The sequence below is a fragment of the Genypterus blacodes genome, unplaced genomic scaffold (assembly GCF_046128005.1).
Source record: "Genypterus blacodes isolate CSIRO-AG114 ecotype Tasmania unplaced genomic scaffold, CSIRO-AGI_Gbla_v1 ptg000129l_1, whole genome shotgun sequence".
Lineage (NCBI taxonomy): Eukaryota > Metazoa > Chordata > Actinopteri > Ophidiiformes > Ophidiidae > Genypterus > Genypterus blacodes.
Window position 1 is genome coordinate 1,582,395 of NW_027466931.1, and position 18,901 is coordinate 1,601,295.

General features: G+C 43.5%; 1 pseudogene; it reads left to right on the top strand.

Annotated features, from left to right (window-relative positions):
* The first annotated feature begins 7,551 nt into the window (after positions 1 to 7,551).
* Positions 7,552 to 18,310, top strand: LOC143010613 (uncharacterized; annotated as a pseudogene).
* Positions 18,311 to 18,901: the final 591 nt, after the last annotated feature.

An 18,901-nucleotide genomic window follows, 5' to 3' on the forward strand; every position in this document is an offset into this window, starting at 1 on the left:
TTTTTGGTTGTCCTGAATTTATTAACACCACACATCATATTTAAACGTCCAATTTGTTGTCTGGTAGTTTTTGTTGCACAGTCTGAGGTGAAGTCTCAACATGCAGCTTCTCTTGATGCCCACTAAATTGAAACATTGACTCACTGTTGGAAGTGAAAAGACAAGACCAAAGTTGATAATTTCCTATTTTGTAATGTGTGTTGATAAATGATTGCTCTTTAAAGTGTCACGTTTCATTGACGGGTGTCTCCAGCCTCCCATATTGCCCAAATTAGGATTTTCTATTCTATTGCAAGTAGGCTGTGCTACCTGATTATGATTATTCAGGGTGAATGTTCAAAAACAGTTAGAAACCTTCTTTGAGTGTGTCCAAATTCCCCAGATGTCATCCAGATATCTAGAATAATGATGCCAAAGCAGCGGCCTCCCATTCTGTCGTGAAAGTATTTGATTGAAAACTTTCTTTCCCTGTTGCCATTAGGTTAGAGGATTTCCCCTCCTGTCAAACTCCGCCTTAAACTGAAAATGTGATTATAAAAGACGCAACACGCACACGTGATGGGAAGTTTGTTCATTTGTTCTGTTACAAAAGCAGGCATTCTTACTTTTGTTTTATATTTGAATCAAACTTTTGTTTTAATTTTCCACAAAAACAAATGAACAACAACAACAACTGTGCTTCTGTGGAAAAACTCCACAATAGCCTTTACCTTGTCCAAGGTTGTTTTCACCACCTTCAGGGTAAAAGCTTCAGGCCTCTAATCATCAGGTTTAATGTGTGAGGCAGTGGCTCAGTGGGTAGTGCTTCCGCCTGGGAACCGGGGGTCGCTGGTTCGAGCCCCTGCCGAGTTGCCCCTGAGCAAGGCACCGAACCCTCAATTGCTCCCCCCTCTGCGAAGGGTGGTAATGTAATGTAAGTCGCTTTGGATAAAAGCGTAATCGTAATGTAATGTATGCGCCAGACATGGGTGGTGCATGGGTCCACTTCAGAATGTTTATGGCTTTGGTGATGTTTGCAGCATTATCACTCACACAGCACAGCACTTTGTCCTGTACTTGCCACTCATTTGCCACTCCTCATAGCTCCTCTGCCAAGTTTTCTGCAGTGTGTCTGTAGCTGAACTCAAAACAGTCCAGCAGGCAAGATGTCATCTTGTAATTTTCAACAAAGTGGCAAGTGACAGACATGAAAGAGCCGGGGGTTCTGGAGGTCCAGCAGTCAGTTGTCAGGCAAACTGATGGAGCTTTTTTCACCCTGTCTTGCCATAATGCACGTTCTGTGTCATATAGTTTTGAGATCATTGTACTGGATGGTGTTTTTCTACTGGGTAGAGTGTAAGTGGGATTTAAGGCTTTAACAAAACTTTAAACTTTAAAACCTTTGTCCTCCGCAATGGAAAAGGGCTGAAAATCAGTGGCAACCATTTTGGCCAACTCCTCATCAACACTATGCTGTTTGGCTGGGGTCATCTGCTTTGTTATAAACTGACTTCTATTTGCTCTGAGTTGCAGTAGGAGGGGTTATACTTGCACTACTAGTCGATGCTGCAGCAGTTGTTGTTGGTTTGGGACCAGACACACCAGGGTTAGTAGACGTTGAGCCAGCTTGCCCTCTATCCTCCAACTGCACTGTGGGATGGATAGTTCTGATGTGTCTGTGCAGGTTTGTGGTGGAACCTGCTCTTACTGTTATTTTCATTTTACAGTGAAGGCTCTCTGCTCTGCTATTTCCTATATTTTTAAACTACAGCCAGATGCTGCTTCGTTTACGGGTGTAAATGTACGTGTTTTTCCGACGCACTCTCCTCCTCACCACTGTCTGCTGTCTCACTCACTAACTGAGGGGACGGGACAGACGGTTTTGCCCTTTTTTGTTTTTTTTAAACGGCAAATGTAAAGGTTTTTACACAATTCGGCGCCGCAGAAACTCAAACGATCGCTGCAGAAACCTACGTTAAAGTATCAGCTAGTGTGGTATATTTTACTGTGATCTAGCATCTCAATAAGAACATATATTCATTCTACTAGGGAAGGCCTTACAGCTGACAATGGACAAAGGGAAAGTGGACCTCAAGCTAGTCTAAACTGGACAAGGAATGTAAATTGCACAGAACAGTTTAAGCCTTGGGCTTAAACAGCTGACATACAGATGACAGTTTATGGCCGTTATAAAGTGAACTATTACCCTCAGGATGGTCAAGAGTGACAATCAACTGTATAAATACGTCTGAAAGTCAGAGTTCGGGAGCGACTCATTCCGGCTGCAGAGTCTCTCACAAGCGTTCCATGGTGCTTGTTATGATGCTGTACTTTGTATAATGAAACCCCATTATACAAGCAAAGACAGTGTCAGCGGAGATCCTTCCTTCCTTCATCTTCACATTATCGCATCATTGGGAGGCAGTGGCTCAGTGGGTAGTGCTTCTGCTTGGGAACCGAAGTGTCACTGGTTCGAGCCCCTGCCGAAGTGCCCCTGAGCAAGGCACCGAACCCTCAATTGCTCCCCTCTCTTCGAAAGGTGTTAATGTAATGTGGGTCGCTTTGGATAAAAGCGTGTACCAAGATGGTCGTAGTGTAACGTAATGTAATCCATGCAACCCAAGTTGCACACTAAACGCCACACAGTGCAATTAGAGTAGCGGCGAAAAGGAAAGGAAAAGCGAAAGGAAGAACCTGGGGCGGCGGCTTTCAGCTGTTCTGATTCATGACACTGACACGCCCAGGCACAACCCGCTATAAAACACGAACTCGCGCTCTTTTAACAGCACACATATCGCTGTTAAGCACTGGCCAGCCTATTAGCTTCGGTTAGCAGGTAAGTGTTACTAATTCCTCAGTAAGGAAAGTAGCCATTTGGCTTTTCTAAAAGTCGCTACACGAGGTCAAGTCAGTTGATTTACATAGCCCACTATCACATACAGTGTCTCAAAGGGCTTAACAGACCCACAACATCGCTAGCGCGCTAGCTAGAGATGTTGCTAGCGCTAGCGCGCTAGCGCGTGGTGTGTCTGGAGCGGTGCGGGGGTGCGGGGGTGCTGCGAGCTGTGAATGCCGTCTGAATGTCTATCGTGCTATGGTAGTTGAGACGTTCAAATCAGCAAGTTTGTAAAGAACTTATCAATTTTCTAGAATAGAGTCTAAATGTGACATACAAAGAATTCAAAGGAAACGTCAGTACCAGCGCAATGTATTTAACGTATTAATACTACAAAAACTACATACCACTACTATATCATTGTTAATAAGTATAACTGGTATAACCTGGCCAGAGCATACACATTTCCTTAACATTTTCAATATTTTCCTTGACAATACAACAACTTAATTCTCATAATATGACATAATATGACCCTACATCGAAAGTGACAAGCTAAACAATAATCACATTGAAACTACAAGCAACTGCCTGGAAAACTCGGTTTCCATATTCAATTTCATTGTTTGTATAAATAGATAAAAAAAATAATAATCGTTTCACATTTATTGCATTGCAACGTATGTGTACTTCTCTCCACTAGATGTCACCCAATTACAAACGAACGGCCTTTATAAATACAGTCAAACACACCTCACTGAAGTTAGAGTACAGAAAGCCATTTGAGACATTGTATGTGATACTTGGCTATGCTGATCAACTGACTTGACTTGACGTGCCTTTGTGCGCGCCGGCCGGCCGGTGTGCGCGCTGTCATGTGGAGAACATTGAAGGCCGTGTAACTGTTACACCACTTAACCCTTGTCTTATGTATTATACCACTCAAAACAGTCAAAAAAAACCAGGATAAACCAATAACAACTTTGTTTTAGATAATATGAACATTGAGAAAAGAGACATACAATACATTTTTAATTCCAACACTAAATTTAAGAACTAATAAGTTTAAGTTTTTCCCTCTTCACAAACATGTTTTTTAAAATTTAACTTGCCCCATTTTCTCAGATTTTCAATGTTCAACATTTTCAATGTTCTCCACATGATGGACACAATGTAACCGTGTGTTTTCTGCAGATGTAAGTTGCTTCTCCTTTTGATCTGTACACTCCAGCTAAAACCGGAATCCCAACTTAAGCATGCAAGTCAGTCTGATCCAGTGGCTTCCATTTCACTTGAAATACACGCCTCCCCTCCAAGTTAGTCATGTTTAGTATAATCCTCTCTATTGGTGGGGATATGAAGAGCTGAAATGCTGATTGAATATCATCAACTCGTGTGACAGCAAATCTTGTAGGACCGGGAGTCATTTTGATGACATTGGAGGATGACAGTCTGCCTCGGCTTTGTTGTGGTGATGTTGACCATTTTAAATTACCATCTTAAGATGCCCATGTCCCCTTTGCGGATGATGATTGCTGCATTCCTTGATTTTCATCTGATAGAGAGACAACGGCAGACTCGTCCTCTGAATCCTCCTCATCATAGGAAAATTGTTAATCTGGATCATCAGTAACATTGTCCTCTGAGTCTGAAATCTCTTTCTCTGCATCTCTATCCCAGTTAAAAATCAATGATAAAGTTTCCTCAGCTGTAAACCTTCTGGAGCTCATTTTTTTGGTGTGTTTGTCAAAGAGGTGACATGAGAATGGTGACAAGGACAAGGGAGAGAATGTTCAATGGAGACAAGGGAGAGAAAATTCCTCCCCTCCACACACATTACATTAAGATCATTTGGCAGCGATTTTATCCAAAGCGACTTACATTACATTACCACCGAGAGGGTATTACCGCAGAGGGAGGAACAATTGAGGGTTTGGTGCCTTGCTCAGGGGCACCTCAGCAGGGGCTGGAACCGGCAACCCTCCGGTTCCCAAGCAGAAGCACTACCCACTGAGCTACTGCCTCCCTACACACCTGGGTCCCTGGGACCCAGACTCAGTCAGAATATAAATAATTGGGTAATTTATTTTGGATCTGAACAGCTACTTACCCACATTAAAGTGTCCGGGTCAAAATGACCTGCAACATCATCTTTGTAACCAAACTCTGCACAGACATAACACTACACTTAAAAGTGTCCAGATTTTACACACCAGTTCATGACCCCAGATGAGGAAAAGTCACAAACTTTCCTGAGGAAAAAGAAAGGATAACCAGTTCTTTGATCAAAACAAAATCTGAAATGGGTCAAATTGACCCTTAACATAATACAAGGGTTGAGTCGACACAAGTCCACTTTTGGATGTAAAGAAACTTTTATTAGGCTATGGCTCTGACTTCACTCACTGTGTCCCCTCTCACAGGGAGAGGAAGATGATCTACATCCTGCTGCTCATCATCCTGATCGCCTACACCTTTGGTGAGCTTTTACAAGATATATTATAAACATTCTCAGTGACTAACTGCATATTCTAGTCTCTCATTTGTAATACAGGCAGATTAAAGACCTTGTATGTTAGAGTTACGTTTTCAAATAGGACATGGAACCTAACCAGGCTGAAACAGAGAGACTCTAAGTCAGGGCTGTCAAACTCTTTTCTAGTCCAGGGGCCACATTCAGCACAATTTAAACTCAAGTGGGCCGGACCTGTGAAATCATAGCATAAAACTATAATTGAATGTAAATGGACAACTCCAAGTTTCCCCCTTGTTTTAGTGCAAAGAAGTATAAGTACATATTGAAAATGTTTACATTTAATGAACTATATCGACAAAAAACAATAATGACAATACGCTATATATAAAACGAGGTCAAGATCTATACATTATTTTAAATGTACATACATTTCCACATCTGTGTAGAAATGTGACCTAAACTCACTCACTAGGAACACAGAGAGTTTAATTCTAGGATGGATGCATTTGCTTTCACTGCCAACAATACAGGAGAGCAGCGGAGAGCAAATATAATTTCAAGAAGATCCGAAAGTGCAGAAAGCCGTCCACAGATGGAGATTACACGGAATAATCATTTACTAAAATATGCAGAGGATCTATTCTTGGACTTCAAAAACAAATGTGAAATTGCTCCACTACACTCTTTAGCTTAAATTTGCCGTTAATGTCTTATAATTTTCACATTTTGCAAAGTCATACCACGGGCTGGATTGGACCCTCTGGTGGCCCTCTGGTGGCCCGTGGGCCGTATGTTTAACACCCCTGCTCTAAGTGAAGTTTGCAGGATCAAACTCTGGTCCTCACCTTGTCTCTTTCTTCTCTGACAGGAACATTTGTAGTGAAGGTGACACAGACTCACTACGAGGCAAAAGAGAGGCAGAACATCACCATGGGTTGGAATTTCCCGCCTGTTCCCTTCAGTTTACTGAGCGTCTTCTGTGTAATGGCCAACCATGATTTGTGTATTTTTCATCTACGTAACGGGGAGGAGGTCCCAGGGTGTCAACACCGGCAGTTTGCAGGACGTCTGCAATGTGACAAAGATGCTTTAAGAGAAGGACGCCTCACCATTCACCTGTCCAGGCTCAGGACTGAAGACTCTGGTGATTACCTCTGTGAGATTCACACAGCTGATGTTGGAGCTTATAGACAAAGCAGGCTCAACGTCACTGGTAAGTTTTTCCTCATTAAAAGTGGAACATTCACACCAAGGTTTACTGCCAGACAGTCTTTGTGTTTAAACTGTATGATTAGTTGTATTAGTTTGTATTATTCAAAGGTTGGACAAACACATACACTTCCTGTTAGCACTTATGAGACACTGTGCGAATCATCTGCTGCTGTAATCTGTTTGGTTTTTTACTCATTCATTTATTTAGTGTTTCAGTGACATACAGTATGTTGTTCAATCTCGTTATAGCAGCCAGGAAGACAACGGCCCCATCCGAGCCCCCTAAAGTAGAGAGCAGAGGAAGGTCTGGTCTCTACGCTGGATTTATAGCTGCAGCTCTCAATGTGGGCACACTTACACTTGTTACACACTATAACAAATATGAGAGACGGAGAGAGGAGCGAGAGGCAGGGAGGCAGTAGCTCAGTGGGTAGAGCTCCCGCTTGGGAACCGGAGTGTTGGAGGTATGAGTCCCTGCCAAGGTGCCCCTGAGCAAGTCACCGGACCCCCAATTGCTCCCCCCTCTGCGAAGGGTGGGAATGTAATGTAAGTCTCTTTGGATAAAAGTGTCTGCCAAATGATCGTAAAGTAAGGTTATGTGACTGATTTGAACAACAACAGCCTTATTTGTACGTCAGTTTGACCTCAATGATAGAGAGAGCGAGAGAGAGAGAGAGAGAGAATAACACCCTTATTTGTAGCATATATACTGTATCAATTGTACTGATCCTTTATTTGAAAGTTGTATGTTTTTGTCGGATGGCCGTCTTAGTTACACAGCTGTAGATGATGGCAGTTACAGCAGGAGTGGCCTTGGAGAGTAGGATGGTGTTTAGTGGTCCAGAGTCCTGCATAGAGCCAGTGATCCTCAGGGTGAACCTCCAGACACTAATGTGCTCAGACTTTCAATGAAAGTGTCACTACCACATTGTTTGTCATTTGAAAACATGTGATTAAACGCACTTTAAACCTTTACCTTAAAGCTGTTTGTTGTATTTTTGCCACTTGTGGAACGAAGTGTGTAAGTGTGTGCGCCCTCACATGGTCGTTTCGAAGACTCGTCAGAGCAAAGCGGATATATGCGTTTTGGATCCCGACTAAGGTCCTGCAAGTGACGACCTGCTGCCTTCTAACTGTTTGTATCGGGATCCAAGGAGTTTCCCAACAGAATCCGCTCCGGATTGCAGAGGTAAAAAGCTCTAATGTTGTTTACGTCTTCTGCACCGTTATCTGCTTATTTATTCATCGTGTGATTTTTCTCTGATTTACGATGAAACCAAAAACAACACAGCGTTTCTCCCTCGGTTCTGTTCCACAAACGGCTGTGTAAGAATGTAGAAATCATCTTTCGAGGCATATTTCCATGATTTCTATTGCATTTTGTGCAAAGACCAGAACTGAGTCAAACCGAAAGTAAAAGTTTTGATAACTGCGCCATCGTCGCCCATTTTGAATTATGTTTATTAACTACTTATCACTGCGAAGGAGTCGAAGAATCGCAGTCTCCTCCGACACACCTGATTGAAATGTTAATTAAAAAATTAAAAATGTTCAAGGAGCGTTTAGGGAAAGTGTATTTGCCGTTGCAGGGGCGTTCTTACATGGCTGAAGTGATCCAAATGTCAAACAACAACAACAACAACTAACTCAAAGCATGTTTTGTATCAGAACCGAACGAGACCCAAACCAGAACGGCACCAAATCCTCACGTGTGTGTGTGTGTGTGTGTGTGTCACAGTCACTCCTTTGGGCTGCCATCTAGGCCGTGTGGGGATGAAGGGAGCAGTTGCGTGTCTCCTGGTGGTGTTTGCTGTGTTACGTGCCACAGGTGAGTGTCAGATTTGTTTCGTTAGATACAAATATGCTCACTGTTTCCACTTTGACAACGTTTGTAATCCAAGGTGAAGTAGCAGAGAGAATGAAATGCCGAACATTCATCTATGGCAGAAGTTTGGAATTTGAAGGAGATATAAAAAATGTGCAATTAGAACTTTCCAGGCAAAGCTCAGAATTTAGCAGTGAACTATACTTCTTTCTATAGGACGCCATAACCATTATTAAAATTTCTTCTGATTCCGTGTCCCTGCAGGTCGAAGTGTATTCCAGGTCAGCGTGGAACAGGAGGTCTACAGGGCGGAGGAGAACGGTAACGTCACGATGACGTGGCATTTCCCCGCACAGCATCAGGTGCCTCTTCGCTCTCTCTTCATCGACGTCATGTACATCGATCCCCTGAGGACCGTTTTCAGATTTACAGACGGCAACGAGGACCTGCAGTCTCCAGACCAGCTCTACAGGGGGCGAGCCTGGTGTGATGTTAAGGAGAGTGGAAAGGTGGAATGTTGGATCAGGCAGCTGAGGCCCAGCGACTCGGGCATGTATCAGTGTGTCGTCATGGTTGGGTCCAATGAGCACTTCAAGACGTGTGACCTCGCTGTAAGCAGTAAGTCCATGTTGTGATTTTTGGCTCTTGTATTTGTGCAAGAGAAACTTCAAAGTACACTCGAAGTAACACACCCAGATTATTTGGTATTATTATGAGTTTGTCTGGTCTGATTGGTGTTTGTTTGATCTTTTCACAGCGGCAAGCAAACAACCCACAGCTGAGAGTCCAGAGCCGGCGCGCCAAGGAAGGAATCACTATGCTGCCTTAGCAGGGTTTGCCTTAGTCGTAGTCGTCATCTGTCTCTGTTTGCTTTTTGCTCTCAGGCAGTGAACTTTATATCATCATGTTTTATATGGTTTTACATTATCATATGATATTTGTCATATTTGATGATGTTGTCAAATGTTTATAGTTTCAACTGACCTCAGCTCGGCGTTTGTTTAACGCTCTGGACTGAGGCAAAGGAAGTGGATCCACTACCGTGTTTTCAACCCAGACATCGACTATAGTCACACTATGAGCCAAGTATCTTTGATGGTGCTCGGTCGAGTTTGTTGATGTATTGGTTATAAGCTGACCTCAATCGAGTGGGTTACACAAGTAGTGTAATTCATTACAGATGCACAAATGTTCTATTACCTCATTTTGTAATGATGTAGCTGCACGTTTTTTACATGTTTTGCCATCTAACTGGCAACGTTTTAGTCTCATGACTCACCAGTGGGAGTCAGCACTGAGGCAACAAAGTCACTCAGAACGACTGATGCTAACACAGCATTATTCTGACACTATAAAGCCGGATCCTGCAGCTGTATGTGGTTAAACTTTTTGTTCAACCATAAGTAAGGAGACAACTGAAGAAAAAACAATGTGACTTCATTTGTTGATTGTGTTCCTCATATTTTTTAAGTGGACCACAAAGGCTTACCTCACGTGACAGGGCAATAAGCTTCCCCTGCACTCTGCACTGCCTTATGTGTTATATGAAACTTGCACATCTATGCAATTACGTGAAGTATTTACTACACGCTGCACTGCCTTATGTGTTTTATAACACTTGAATGTCTATGCAATTACGTGAAGTGTTCACTAATGTGAAGTGTTCACATAAGTGAATACTTCTGGTCTGCAGCTGGCAGCCAATGAGTTGCCAGCTTGCCTCCAGGCCACTGCCGGGGTTGCCCTTGAGCAAGGCACCAAACCCCAACTTGCTCCACTGGCGCCGGCTGCTGGCTGGCTGCCTGCGGTGCCCCTTCCGGCACGTGTGTGTAGGAGGGGTCCGCAAACTTTCATGTGTGTGTCATTGCCTTTGCGTGAAACATGTGTGAGGGCATGAAATGTGAAGTGTTATATGAAACTTGCACATCTATGCAATTACGTGAAGTATTTACTACACGCTGCACTGCCTAATGTGTTTTATAACACTTGCATGTCTATGCAATTACGTGAAGTGTTCACTTATGTGAAGTGTTCACATAAGTGAATACTTCTGGTCTGCAGCTGGCAGCAAAAGAGTTGCCAGCTTGCCTCCAGGCCACTGCCGAGGATGCCCTTGAGCAAGGCACCGAACCCCAACCTGCAACCCGCAAAAAAGAAACTTTACCCATTTAGCTCACCGATGTCTATGTTAATTGTCACAGTATCATGGGAGTGGGAATGTGTTTTATTTTCGCATATCAAACGTTACCTCTTAGACTCTAAGACGTCTTAGACTGTAAGACGTAACGTTTGATACGCGAAAATACGTTGTAAAATACTCTATCTGTAAGACTCTAAGTCACGGCAGAGTTAGTAGTTAGCTGTAAGACTTAAAGTCTTACAGCTAACTACTAACTCTACTTAGCGTCTTAAAGATAGAGTTTTAGGGTCTTTTCGGTTATTTTGGTGGATCAATGAGGAACCACCCAGGTCCGTGGCTTCTTCAGAAGTAATCTGGGAGCAAGCAAGTGTTTGCATTGAGAGGGGGGTACTGTTAGGATCTGTCTTGTGTGCTTTCTGTTTTATTGTGAAACCCTGTCGTGTCCATGTCCCTACTTCCTGCCAATGTGTTTCCCATCATCGTGATTACCTGTCTGCCCTAATGTGTTTCACCTGTGTCTCTTTGTCTCCTCCCCTGTCTGGTGTGTATATGAACCCCTGTGTGATTTGTGTTTGTCCTCGGATTGTTGGTTTAGTTACCTGATTTTACGCCTGCGTCAGTTTGCTATGTTAGGTGTGCATGTGGTTTTCCTGTTGCCCTCTGTGGCATTCCATGATTTTGATTGCTGGTTTCCGTGGATATTTTTGCCTCGTCTAAATAAAGACTTTCCGGTGAATCTGCACCTTGGGTCCTCTATTCTGGCAAATCGTAACAGCAAGACCGACTGTATCCTGATTGTTCCTGTATAGGTCGGTAAATTGTCAATTTACTATGACAAGCAACCTTTTAAAGTTACAAATCATTGATGTGTGTGAATGTTGTGATAGCGGTTGGCATGTGTGGGGAACTGAAGTATAGTGAGTCTGACTTGTTTGGGTTTTCCCTGGGTGGGGCCCAATCTGTTACACCTAACCTGCACTGATGCTGTGTTTCACAAGGCTCCTGCACACTGACCATATTGTTATGTGAGGGGTAAATCATTTAAATGTGTTTTGTTAAAAAGTCATGACTTGTAAAATTTATGTCCAGGTCTTTGCAACATGGTTAAAGGAATGTACACTGGTGCATTTTGTAGTTTCAGTACATTTTAGTTGCCTGTAATTGCAGAAGGTTACGGCTAGTACCGGCCCCATATACTGTACCATCAGGTTTGGTACAGTATATTGGGAGTGATGTCACTGCTTTGAATGATACCAGAGACAATATGGTATATGAACCTGTTGGATACTGTGGACAATGTACAGAAATAATAAATACATCTTATATCTGAGTGGTTTGTGTGATCTGTGTGTTTCGGGGTTTAGTTTGGTGTCAGCATTTGTTGGGGTAAATGATCTCAATGCTCTATTCTTTGTACTTGTACTTCGTATGAAAAAGTTGTAAGAGGAAACTGAAACATCAGCACAGCCCTGCTTTGTGATCATGAACAATATACTATGAAGTTCATGTTTCTCCAATGTTATTAAGCAGTCGGTTCAGTTTAAGGTAGACACACCCTCAAGGTTTTAAACCGGTCACGAGGTTGAGGCATCACATTAGACTAGAGCTGCTTCCTCATTATGCACTTTGTTTTAGACAGTTAAAACTCGTGGGACAGCTTTATTACCTAAACAGGTAAGAACTGACTCAAACCTTTAATTTACAAAGCAGTTGTGGTGTTGGGGTGCATTTAATGCTCTAACAGTCTGTACAAGTTTTGATTTCCTCCTTAATATGTAAACAATACAATTCACAAATACTGTATATTACCTTAGTTTTCTATGATAGAGCTCTTTTTCAGCTGCCATGTAAATCCATATGTATATTTCTATTTACACTAGCTGTCTATGGGTTGAATGATAAATTGTGAGCCTGACCCATAAGGTCATGGTCTTAGTGGTTAGCAGGTGTGCAATATTTTGGTAACACTGCTACGACTACTTTGGTAATAATAATTGAAAAGAATATGAGGTTATGATGATAACAGTCAAAAGCGAATAGAAAATATTAAACCAGACGTTTTCCTTTTCAGCTTGGCCTGGCTGATGTAATGCACCCAAAAGATTTCAGTGCAGTATCTTCCTGCAAGTCACATGGTCATGGGCTGACGGTGCCAACAGATAACATATTCTACAGTTTATGACGGAAGGATTAACCCTTATTACGGTAACTGCACATCAATTATACTCTGATATTTGTCTGCAATGTGAGTAAGGCAAAAATGTGTGTAAAACATATAAATGGCCAGAGTTACCAATGGCATTATGTGATGCATTGTGCCTAATCGACATGATGATTAGAGGAATGTTACTTTGCTTTATGCAGATTCCAATCTTTACATGATGCTGGAAAGAATGAATTTTTGGCCTTAATTAGAGTAGTCAGACTAAATGTGGATGTAAACATACTGACTGAATCTGGCCTTTGGTGTCGTTGTCCTCTGCAGGAGGGACATGATCTGCATACTTCTTCTTGCCTTGACGTCCAATGTCTGTGGTGATTACATTACATTACATTACGAGCATTTGGCAGACGCTTTTATCCAAAGCGACTTACATTACCACCCTTCGCAGAGGGGGGAGCAATTAAGGGTTCAATTGCCTTGCTCAGGGGCACCTAGGCAGGGGCTCGAACCGGCAACCCTCCGGTTCCCAAGCGGAAGCTCTAGCCACTGAGCTACTGCCTCCCATGGTGCCTCCCATGGTGAGCTTCCAATAATACATGATATTACTCTCGCCCTTAGAGAGTTATACATCTGCCAAGACGGACAAAAGGCAGGTCAATGGAAGTGGAAGTGCAGTTGAAGGTGTTCTTCATGTCTCTTTTGTGTCTCCTTTTCCAACACAGGGGACGTTGCTGAGGAACTGTCTCAGACCCAGAGGCAGAGGAGAACAATAACATTACAATCAGTTGGGACATCCTGATCAATGCAGGGCTCTTCCTCACCAACCTCCTCTGTATGTTCAAGTCGACACCACAGAAGGTTCTTTATCACATGGACAATGGTGTTGAGGAGCCGAAGACTCAGGATGAGCAGTTTGCAGGAAGGATTCAATGCGACAAAGACAATCTGAGGAAAAGCCACATCAGGCTTCATCTACTCTTCGTCAGGACAGTCGACGCTGGCGAATATTGGTGTGATTTGCTCACCAACTATGACAACACCAGAAAACAATTGTTGCTAAGGGCAACTGGTAAATTGGTAATACAGTTTTCTTTGAAAGTCCATTTAATGTGAGATTTCAGTGAATAGGATGGATGAAGGTTGCTGCTATAGCTAACAGCACTGAAACACATATTTTAGCCCACAGAGCGGTTTGTTTTGAAGGTAACCAAGGCGTATCATGGAAAGAACAGTAACACATCCCTTACTACTCAAGATAGAGAACATGCAGAGAGAAAGATGGATGAGACTCTGTGTGTATTTGTGTGTGTGAGGGATTGAGTGACTATGTATTCATCATGTCATCTGGACAATCCAGTAACATTGTGGGGACTCACCTGCATTATGAGGACATGAATCCACCTCACATCATGTTTATTGTGTGTTTCAGGGTGGAGGCTTCTGTGCACTTGATCACTTTTGTGATAAAGTGATATTTGTCCAGTGCTATGTCAGGGAACCTGGAAGTCCCCTTAATCATCTTTTTCTTCATGGCACACTGTAATAAGGGCTTGAATTCAAAGGGTGTTAGTTGTTTTGGTATGAATCCACACATAAACATTTTTGCTGATTGACGAACATAAAGTTAATGCTCCAAAGGTACGCTCCATTGCCCAGAATTCCCTGCAGGACAATTGCGGCTAAGTGCTTTATTTATTGTAATTTTGGTCAATTATTTGGTCACTGCTCTTGTTTTTGCAACTCTAGAGAGACTTCCTGTCTCTGGCTCCACAACAACCACAACCAGCAGCACTGTCCCCATCGCCATGGCAACCAGATCTGCCCCACCCCCTTATGACCCTGTGAGCTTGGCACACCTGGAGACTGACAGAACCACAGAAGAAGATAACCTGTGGTTATCGCACTGCCAGAGTCACATCAGGTAAACACACGCAGCCTCAAACACTGGAAACCAACGCAAGGGAGTATGGGTAGAAAGAGAGCTACTTAATCATATTTTCTTTGCTTTTTCTCACTTTTTCTGTCCCCTTGGTTCCTCCTCCTCTTTGGACACTGATTACAATGGCAACCTCTGCCCACCTCCCTCCTCCTCTTCGTCCTCATCCCCTTATCCATTCCCTTTATCCTCCTCCTCCTCCTTCTCCTCTGGTTTTAGGACGGCCCCTTGGAATGTTTCCACAGTGTCCAGTCCTCTCAGCCAATTACAAGACACTAGCTTGAGTGACTTCCAGCAAAGGGCGGGTAGACCTCGCTGTCACCCCTCCCCTCACCCCAGGAAACACTCCCTGGACCTCCATCTACGTCCTGTGGGGACGTCGCTTGGTGATGACATGCACACACACTCTGGCTGGCATTCAAGTATCCACTCAAACATTATCGGCGGCTACCAAATCCCCCGTCCAGCGTCCAATCCCCTGCCACGCCCTGCTCACTGCCTTTCCTCCACCCCAAGCGTGGACTCCCAAAGGCAGGCAGAGTTCCACGCGTCCACTCCAACTCCACCTCCACGGCCACCAAAGCCTCTGGCCGTCGCGGCCCAGGGAGAGAGCTCAAACAGGGGCTCGGCCACACTTCCCAGATCCACCTCTGAGTCGGAGAGGAGGGAGGGAGGGACGGAAGCAGGTGGGGAAAAAGTTGAGATGCGGCTGCCGAGGATTAACACTGCTGCTACACCAGGCTGCACACAGACAGGTAAAGCAAGCAGAGTTTGTTGGGACATAAATTAAATAAATACTTTTTCAATTTCAATTTTCAACCCACAAACATTTGTTATAGATGATTGTTGTCACATTGATTGTTAAACACAAATTAAAACTAGAGCTAAATTGGTCCTCATTATATGCTCAATTGTGGTTCATACCATGCACAACAATGTTTTTTCCACTTAAGTTGAAGGTTTAATTTCCACCCCCAAACTGTCACGTTTGACTTAAGCACTCTATCCATCTCTATACCCCCTTATCGTAGCCACTAGATCCGGGGTGGGCAAACTTTTTGGCTCAAGGGCCACAATGAGTTTTAAATTTGACAAACAGGCCGGGCCAGTGTGAGCTTACATACATGACCTGTAAAAGCTATTGCATACATTCCCCTAATGCTCACTGAATGCATTTTTGCCCTTTCTTCCTTTTATTTTTTATATAATTTCTGTATTGCCAACATGCAAACGTGTTCAACGTGACCCAATACTTGCGTCTCCCTGCAGAAAAATGTTGGGAACCACTGGATTATGCAATGCCCACCTCTGCACTAGATGGTAACATGGTCGTTTATGGCATAAATATAATGTTTGAAAACATAACATAAGTAATGAAGCGACAATGGTGAAACACTACAATTATCTGAACTACCTATATGATGTTTCCATATACTGTATATGTATTCTGTGTGTGTTTCAGGTGGTGACGAAGCGTTTGAGTTCAACGAGAGCTTCAGCAGCTATTTTGTAAGTTAAATCTGATAAACCTCAAGAACAGAATACGAGAGATTATAATCACTTCTGCAAAATCACAGCAAACTGTCAAAGTATCATTTTTTCTATGTGATTTCCTCTGTCTCAGATAAATAAAGGCTTGGTTCCTCTGGGGAGTGTTTGTTGTGAAGAAGGCGATGTGGATGAGAACTACGTTCCCATGAGCGCCACCCCCACCGAGCCTCCGGTAGCACCAAGGTTATTGAAGACTCATGACTTTATTTTACGCTGTTTCCACTAATAGAACCAGAAGCTAACTTCAGTGTTGTCTTTCCTCATTTCTCCCTCTTTTGCTTCAGAGTTCCTCCACCTTCTTCCTCTGTGAACTCTGACCCCTGCTACCCCAACTACGTCCCAATGACCCCTCTCTCCTACTGCTAGCACAGCTCACATATATTCAGATATGCAGATGATGTCTCCTTATTGCTTAAAGATAATATGAGGACAGCAGAAAAGTCAATGACATTTGCTTGTGTTAGTCTGTTAAAATGATCAGCTGATGGTTCAGTCTGGCAGTTCTGCTGTAGGATCAGGTTGTGGTCCTGCTTATTGCATGTGAAACTCTGGCACTCTTTCACATCCTGAAAACGTCCTTCAGTCTTTCTCTTTGAGGTTCTCCCCAACAGCCATTTCTCTTTCCTCTCGCTGTCCTTCAGTCTTAATTATTTGCCTGCTTCCACTTCACTCAACAAGGCTGCAGTCCAGACACACACAAACACACACAACACAGGTTTAGAAACAGTATTGATTGTACTGCACTCTCTCTCTCTCTCCCCCCTCTCTCTTGCTCTCTCTCTGCCTCTTCTCTGTCTCTCCCAGTGAAACCAGCTCCTCTGGACATCACTCAAGTGCAGCAGGAATGGCAGGAAGTCCCTCCCCCTGTCCGCTCGCCTGTCACTCAAACCTTCACACGAGAGTAAGCGTGTGTGTTTGTGTGTGTGCGTGTGTGTGTGTGTGTGTGTGTGATATATAATGTGTTTTATGCAGTGGGGGAGGTAAATGTGTGTCAGAGCATGAAACATGTGGCTTTTTGAACAAGTTGTTCTATTTTGATGTTACACTGCCCTCGTGTGGTGGTGATCGATAGCTGCTATCCATTTCTACTTAATAAGTAGGAAACCGCACCAGCAAATATAGAGTGTGTGTGTGTGTGTGTGTGTGTGTGTGTGTGTTTCAGTCTGTCCAGTCTTCAGTCAGTCAGGGCAAGCTCGGCCCACAGCTCCTCCCCATCGTCCGACTCTGATGACCCTGATGACAGTTACGTCGCCATGACGACCTCAAACCTCAGCTTCAGCGCTGGAGAGCAGGTATGGACACTGTATTTCCTGTCTTACCTCTTCCCTTCCCTCTTTCCTTTCTGTCTCCTTCCAGACATCCTCCATTCCTTCTCTCCTTCCCTTCCCCTTTCCTATCTTTCATCCTTGCATCTCTCTATCCTTCCTGGGTTCCTGCCACGTTTTTGTCTTTCTTTCACTCAATCTAGAACTAACTTGGTTGTCTCCATCTTCTTGTCTTCTCGTGTGCGTGTGCGTGTGCGTGTGTGTGTGTGTGTGTGTGTGTTTGTGTGTGTGTGTGTGTGTGTCATTCAGTCTCTGAGACTCATGCTGCACAGGGCCTCAGAGGGCGGAGCCAGCAGCCCTTTACAAAGGCCAGCCAGAGGCGACAAACAGGTGGAGTACCTGGACCTGGACCTCCACACTGGCCGAGCGACACCTGCGAGACAGGTACCTCTGCTCTCTTTCTCTCTTTAGCTCTCTCTCCCAAGCTGGATGAACCTTTTTTTAAGGTTTAAAATGATTGATTGATAAGTTCTGAGCCTGACACAGACAACAGAACTTATTTAACTATCCTCAACCGCTGGATCAAAGGTCCAGAAGATCCATCCCTCAAAGATGATAGTCCAATCTGGACTCCTGTCATGCTGAATTTTTCAAACAGCCCCATTTCTGGTTTGCGTCTTTACTTTTCTAGAAAAATTGCACAGCAGACGGTGGGGCAGGGGGCAATGAGCGCGGCGATGAGCGCGGCAGAGCAGGCGAGGGGGGGAACCCGTGGCCACCATGCCCGCGTGGACTACGTGGTGGTGGACCCTGAGAGGACGAAGGCCCTACGGAACACCAGAGAAGCATGGCATGATGGGAGAATGTCCACAGAGAAGGAGAAATGCTAGAGACACAAACACACATCCACACCAGCCACTGTACAATCTTCCGTGTGTCTTGATGATAATTCTACCCTTGGATCTAAAGTTCACGACTAAATTACAAAATACTTAACCGACTTCCTTTTTCACATTCACACTGTTCTTCAGGTACCATGATGGCTGTGGAAGTTTGGAGCATTTATACTTATCGTTGTTTCAAACCAATGAGATTGAGGAAGTTTGAATATCATGCATATTTACAAATTAATGTCAAATAGTGCCAATTGAAAACAGCAGCAACTGCATTCATTTTAAAATCATACAGAGTATCATTATAATTCTCTGGATTGTCCCAGATGATGAAGGTAATAAATAACTGCTGAGTAATCTTTATTGATTATATCATGAAAATGTGATTGAAGCGATTGAAGTGCCTTGAGATAACCTATGTTGGTTTGGAGCTATATAAATAAAAGTTGAACTGAATTGATTTTTGGTTGTCCTGAATGAATTAACACCACACATCATATTTAGACGTCCAATTTGTTGTCTGGTAGTTTTTGCTGCACAGTCTGAGGTGAAGTCTCAACATGCAGCTTCTCTTGATGCCCACTAAATTGAAACATTGACTCACTGTTGGAAGTGAAAAGACAA